Source organism: Montipora foliosa, chromosome 1 (assembly GCF_036669935.1).
Source record: "Montipora foliosa isolate CH-2021 chromosome 1, ASM3666993v2, whole genome shotgun sequence".
In the NCBI taxonomy this organism is placed as follows: domain Eukaryota; kingdom Metazoa; phylum Cnidaria; class Anthozoa; order Scleractinia; family Acroporidae; genus Montipora; species Montipora foliosa.
In genome coordinates, this window is record NC_090869.1 from 32,860,860 (window position 1) to 32,868,359 (window position 7,500).

The window sequence follows — 7,500 nt, forward strand, 5'->3', positions numbered from 1 at the left end:
ATTTAATTTGTTTGTGGATTTATTGGCTACTAAGAGGCAAGGCGACACATGGATGCTATGTTTTACCTACCACCTGCCTATAATATTCTGTGACTTCAACAGCGGGAAAGTCAAAGACAGACGTGGATCACTAACGCCGTTCTAGATTCAATAGGAGAGAATACAATCAAGTGGTAACTTGAAGTAAGTTGGAAAAGTTATTCGCACAATGAAAGGAGAAGAAAAAATGCTCAAGAAAATAAAAGCCGTGGTATAACTTGGCGACTCAAGCAGATTCGTTTCAACTTTCAAAATAACCATGAAAATTAAACCTTAATTGCCCTCAGGCCAGTATGAAAAAACTGGCATTTTCATAGTAAACGGTTGTTTAAGAGAAATTTAATGATCTATTTACTAATCCTCCCTCTCGCCCCCAACACCACTACATTAAAGGCTGTCAAGTAACGCAACGTGAAATGTCCAATTATCTCCTTAATTTTCATTTGACGTCATAGTCGCTCTGTTGTTACCCCTCTCCACTTGAAATTAAAATCTTCCCTAAGCAACTACTAACTCTTTCAGTTAAAACGAAAAATCAAACTGAACCCAGCAGACTAAAGCGACAAAACTGTTCAAAATCTTTTCGAGGAATACCAACCCGAGTTTTATCGGCAGGAAAGCTGATGGTCCGAAAATGCGTCTTTTGGCAGAGATTCAAGTATGAGTTAAAGAAAGTCTCTAAATGAGCGCTAGCGGCAGCTGGTCATGTTTTCAGATCACAAAAAGTCGGTCATGCTTCAAGAACCCATTTCAAATAGCGCTGTTAAACGATATTTATATTAGGTCTAAGTACACATTTCAAAAGCGCTCATGATTATTACTTAAGTGCGAGCACTTTTTAAAAAGATGATTAGTATTCAGTAATTGCGATAAGTACCTTTTAACAAATTTAAAAGCATTCGATAGCTTATGTCCTTAGTAAAGTGGTAATTCTGGTAACTGGAGTGCCCCCCGAGGCCGGAGAACCGACGATTACGGGGCGGGTTTTCCTTCCATTTGAAAAATTACCGGCTTGTGTCCATCATTCATTGGGTTGAAGACCTTGACCACCTGCCGGTTATATAGACACAATGTAGGATTAATAAGAAATGTACTACATTTTAACGATTTCCTTAATGCTATAATCAATGATTGGTGGCTTCATTTAGATTCAGATTCACGACCATTTAAAGGGGAACTGAAGCAGAAAAAATAAACATTTTTTATTTACACTTTAGACCAAGCACAAAAATGTTTTCAACGTTTTTCTGGCATATCCGGATCCGTCGTTTTCCCACCTAAAAAAAAATGCTTTTATTCCGATTTAATTTTGGGCCATCAGTATTGCGGCTCAGAATGGAGGAGTCAGCGGTCAATTTTGCAGCTTATATTAAGTATAATATAGGGAAGGCATGAGAGAGCGCCCCATATAAAAGTAATGTTTTTGACTGATGTTTGTCGTGAATATTGAGTCCGCGAAGAAACTGCAAAACAACCAAGCCAATGCAAGCAACGTAGATGGCTGATTGGCTTCAAGTGAATGTCACAGGCCAAAAGGGTGGTATAAATAGCTAAAAGTGCGAATGCCAAGCATAGCAACGTCCCTTGTACCCATGGGAAATACTGAATAGCCTGATTTAGAAACAGAACGTGAATATCAGTTGACGATGGCGCACACAGCAAAAATACCCATATTAGGTCATATTAGAGTAGACTCCAAACTATTCTGGGAGCTCTCCCTTCGTCAACTGACGTTCTCTTTCTGTTCAACATGTCCTCTACCTCTGAAATGACGATTATCGACAATTCCTGATTTTTTCTAGATTGACTGTTATCGTCAATTTAGGTTACTCAGTTCCAGGACTTGCAGTAGCAGATAAAAAGAAAAAAAGTAAAAGTTGCATTCCTGGACAGGATTTGAACCCGGAGCACCCTCTTTGAAGAAAACGTTTTTGTCCACTCAACCACTAAAGATCAACTGGCTTACAATTGTACCGATTATTTACGAACACTAATTAATTACTGAATAGTGGTTAAGTCTAGTGCTTGATTTTAAAATGGCCAGCTTTCTCCTGAGGTTTGGTAACCGACATTTTCTCCTGTTTAAACTTGTTTCTGAGCAGGTGATAACACACGTTTACAGCGACATTCGGAAGAAATAAATATATTGATATATTAAAAAAATAAAGTTCTGGCTTTTAGCGATGTGGTAGTCTAGTAATTAAGTGAAAGGGTTATTAATCGAACATTCCCAGGTTCGAATCATGCGAGTTCAGGCATTGGGGTTCTGATTTTAAAAATAGATATACATTTAATTTCCCATAATCCCTATCAAGCGCTAAGCGTCATAAAATGGCGATAACAGTTAATTTACAGAAAAACAGGAACTGTCGATACTCGTCATTTCAGAGGTAGAGGATGGGTTGTTCTGCTGCTAAATCAGGCTATTGTACAATTGTCAGGGACTGGGGTAAAGTAAAGAATTGTTGTCATTTTTCATGTTTGAAGAAGAAGAAGACCGTTGCGTACGCAGTCAATTCGCTTATTGACGAACCCGAGCCACATTGGTGGGAGACGAGTGCTCTCACCACTACGCCATCCCTGTACCCTACCCTGCACAGAAAGCGTTTCCGTGGGGTTCTTTTCGATGTTTTGAGTGAGCAAAAAATGAAGAGAGGCGCTGAATGATTAAAGCGTTTGACAGCCTTGTGTGCAAAGACAAATCATTGTGCCGCCTTTAAAACAGTTCAGTCTTTTTTAACATCTGCGTTGTTCTTTTAACACGAAAAATCATTTAATTTCCAAACAATTCAATATAACAAAAGTATTTCATGCATAATAAAAATGAAAATATTTTGACCTTTGGCAGCAAACTTTGAAGTTGCTGGTCACACACAAATTTGGCTGTGTCGAAAAGTAGGACGGGGACTCGGGGACAAGGGACGTAAGGACTCGAGGAATTGGGGACTTGGGACGTGGGGACGAGGGTACTCGGGGACGAGGGGACTTGGAGACTCGGGGACGTAGGAATTCCGGGATGCGGCAACGCATTTTAGAAGTATAGAATTTCAGAAATGGGAGAACATCCTAACGTAAGAAGGAAGTTGATTGCTTATGTTATTTTGCAAAAACGATCATCTGTATGCTTTTCAAGTAACAGCTAAATACACACCCGAAATTCAAAAATTGGATTCTCGAAAAGTACTTCTTGCCACCCGTCACAAAGCTCGACTGTGAAAGAAAGCAAAAGACCTAATGGCCCATTACTCTTACACTGTAGCTGAAATTTCACGTTGCAGCGTTTGTTGTTAACGTTGTTATTGTTGCACAAATACTTGAGCCTTATTATTTCTTCTCTGTAATTGATGTTTGCATATCGTGCCAATGTCGTTGCAATTGTTGGCGGCAGTGTGACTGCATCTTTCCAGGCGTTCAAGTGTTTAATTTGTTACCTTTGATGAAAGATTCGGGTTGTTACCGTTGATATTGTCGACTTGATTCCAATACCCGGTTGTTCGAAAGCCGAATAACTTAAACCAGGATTACCGTAAACTTTTGTTTCATGTTTTCAACTTTTTGGTGACAGTTTCTTTTGCTTATTTATTTTTAATAAAGTTTGGCTTCTTCTAATGTAAAGTTTTGCAGAATATCAGCCTTTAACAGCTTTTGGGGGTAGAGAAATAAAATCCTTGGTTAATTTATAATCTAGGATTAGCGTTAATCGTCTTTTGAACAACCCACCCGAGTGTGTTAGGGCTCGACCAAGCTCGTAAATGAAACATTTATCCGCTCGACATTAGCTTAAAATCTACATACTTAGCTTTCTACTCGCTCTTTCATGTGGCAATGTGTCACTTGATTTTTTTTAACGGCTAATTTAAATCTTTTATCGGAAACAAGGATGGAAAAGTCATCTTATATCAACGTGTTTTGTTTCTTGCTCTAGTACTCCTATCGATGCTTTATTATTCTGTCTTTTACCTGGAATCATATCCCCATCTTGACGGAAACGATAAAGTCACAAAAGTGTCCATAGACGTCACAATGAAAATAAACGATATCACATAAGTATAATTATACGCTAATGGCAAAAAATTGACGGAATTTTTTAGGGTAGACGTTCCCCAATGTCAAAAACAAGCGTTATGACATCATTAGTCAAGAAATGTCAAGTGACACAGACAACTACGAGTGAAACCAAAAGGTTAGGATGCAGAAAATGGAAGTTAGTACTTTCAATCTTTGCTTGAGGTTGTCCAATTATTGAAATTCAAGCTTCCATATACTTGGGGAATTGTAAAATGATCTGAGAAATGGTCATACCAACGTTTGGTTGATGTTGCCTATGTCAAATAAATAAGGACTTGATGCAAATAAATTATTATTTTTTTTTTTATTTAAAGATTCACCCTAAGGTGGGTGTTAAATACAATAGGACACTAAGTCCCCTACAAGGTATTTCTCCCCTCGTATTTCCTAAAGCATTCCACTGTATAACTTGATAGTAGTATAATGAAAGTCACCTTTTTATGAAGACGAGTAATAAACCATACTATATATATTTACTATACCTTTGTTTCACATTGTACAAACGAGGAACGTAAAACTGGGGTACAACGCAGTTACGACAAAAGACGAGGATTTTGTGAAATATGATGAAAAGTTGAACAAATGGTAAAAATGCTTCGCCACGTCCCCGAGTCCCCACATTTCCAATTCCCTACGTCCCAAAGTCCGCAAGTCCCACGTCCTGACGTCCCGAGTCCCCAAGTCCCCTGTCCCCGCGTCCCCGTCAACCTTTTCCACACAGCCCACAAATTTTACTCCATGCACATGTCTTAACCTACATAAGGCTAATTAAATAAGCAATTACAGAGCCATAATAGGACAGAGAAGTAGACTTGGGAGGTTGCTACATTATTGCCAACGAGTAAGCCAAGCCAACACTCGAGGCTGACGAGGCGGCAGCCTTACAGAGCCGAAGCGCCAGATTGTTGTGTATGCAGAAAAAAAATTCGAGCGCTCCTATAAGGAAAGGGAACAAAGGCCGCTTATCGTGTGACTTCAAGAACCAATGAACCTGCGTGTTTTGATGTGTGATGATGTCATTAGACAAACTTGCATAACTATTTTATACGATCCTGCGTCCGGAGGTGAGTGAAAACACATTTTTTCCCATTTCCCTGACCACTGTGTTGTGTACGCTTGCTTTGAATGTTCTTTAATATTTATTTTCGAACTAGCGTGTTCTATATTGAGTGAAGGGGTAGTTTCTAAAGAAACTGTGGTGCTGCGTCGGTGGGGAAGTAGTATACAAAAATTTTTTTTATCGACGGAGTTGATAATGTAAATTGGCCACCGTACAGAGATTCTAAAAGCTGACGTTTCGAGCGTTAGCCCTTCGTCAGAGCGAATCGAGGGATTATGGGTTACGTGTAGTTTTTATAGTAGAGTAGGAGCTACGCTATTGGTGGTAACATGGCAACGTGAAAAATAGGAATATATTAGTTAAATGAAAAGCGTTCGTTAATACCGTGAGGATTAAGGGTGCCGATTTGAAAGATGAATTTTTGTTCCAGATTCTTGCGGCTTTCCGTAGTACCTAGATGTAGGAAAAGGCCGCAGATAGCCATGTGTTTTTTTAGGGTTAGGCAGATTAAAATGGCGAGCGACTGGCTTAGATGCATCCTTGTCATTCTTTTCAACATCGCGAAGGTGTTCGCGGAATCGGTCACCTAGTCGTCTACCTGTCTCACCAATGTATAATTTATTGCATAACGTACAAGTTATGCAATAAATGACATTTGCGGAGGTACATGTGAAACGATTGGTGATCTTAACAGATCGCTTAGGTCCCGATATCTTCCTAGTGTTAACAATGAAAAGACAAGTTTTGCATCGTGAGCGCGCGCATTTGAAAGTGCCGGGTTGCTCGTTAGTTTTGAGCGCGCTTCTAACTAAAAAGTTGCCTACGTTTTTGTCGCGTTTGAATGAAATAAGTGGAGTTTGCGAAAAGATTCTACCAGTCTCGGGATCATTTTGGAGTAATTTAAAATTACTAAGAATGATGCTTTTGACTGCGTGATTATGAGGACGGAAAGTGAGGGTGAATGGAATTCTGTCATTCTTACCTTTTTGTGACGTTTGTAGTGATGACTGTCGATCAAATCGTTGGGCGCGATGATGGCCCGCTTCGACCACAGAGACAGGATAGCCACGTTTTTCGAAGAACTGGCACATCTCCTCTGATTTGCTGGAAAAATCGGAGTCATCACTACATAGACGTCGAAGTCTAAGAAATTGAGAATAAGGAATGGAGTTCTTGACATGTGATGGATGTGACGATGAATACAACAAATAACTGTGTGAATCGGTAGGTTTGTAGTGCACACTAGTACATAGCGCGTTTCCTCTAATAGAAACTTTGATATCTAGGAAAGCCAATGAAGTTTCCGAAATTTCCCAGGTATATTTAAGAGCCGGATGAAAAGAGTTGACGGAGGTTATAAATTGATCGAGTTCTTCTCTGCTGGATGAAATAGCGCCGATGCAGTCGTCGATGTAGCGGCCGTAGAGTTCAGGTTTGGGGCCGTTGTACTCATTAAAAAATTGGTGTTCAACATATCCTACAAAAAGATTGGCATAGCTAGGTCCCAGTCGCTCGCCATTTTAATCTGCCTAACCACTCCAAAAAACACATGGCTATCTGCTGCCTTTCCCTACATCTAGGTACTACGGAAAGCCGCAAGAATCTGGAACAAAAATTCATCTTTCAAATCGGCACCCTTAATCCTCACGGTATTAACGAACGCTTTTCATTTAACTAATATATTCCTATTTTTCACGTTGCCATGTTACCACCATGCAATAGCGTAGCTCCTACTCTACTATAAAAACTACACGTAACCCATAATCCCTCGATTCGCTCTGACGAAGGGCTAACGCTCGAAACGTCAGCTTTTAGAATCTCTGTACGGTGGCCAATTTACATTATCAACTCCGTTGATAAACCAAATTTCTATATTGAGTGGACGAGCTCAAAACTAAACCGGCGTACGCGTTCTTATCGGCCGCTGTTATCAATTGCGGCCCTCGGCCCGCGAGTAGAGCAGTTTGTTTTTCGTTTTGTAACCATTGAGTTGTGAATAATTTAATTTAATTTTCAAAGGAAATATTTTGTCTGCAAAGTACACATTACAATGATCAATTTGACTTATAATTCATGGCTGTATCTTACAAAAGAAAAATTCTACTAGTGAAACAACTTTCGTGTGCGAGAGAGATTGATTCCCCATTTATACATGTTTCACTCTGAAAAGTCTGAAAACGCTTTGGCGATTTTTTACCTGACACTCATTTCAGTATTCGACTTAATTATTGTATATTTCTTTTAAAATTACGGCCGTTCAAAAATTACAGCGGCACTTTCCATATTATTGAAAAACACGTTGACATTTACAATTTGAAACCAGACGGCATTAT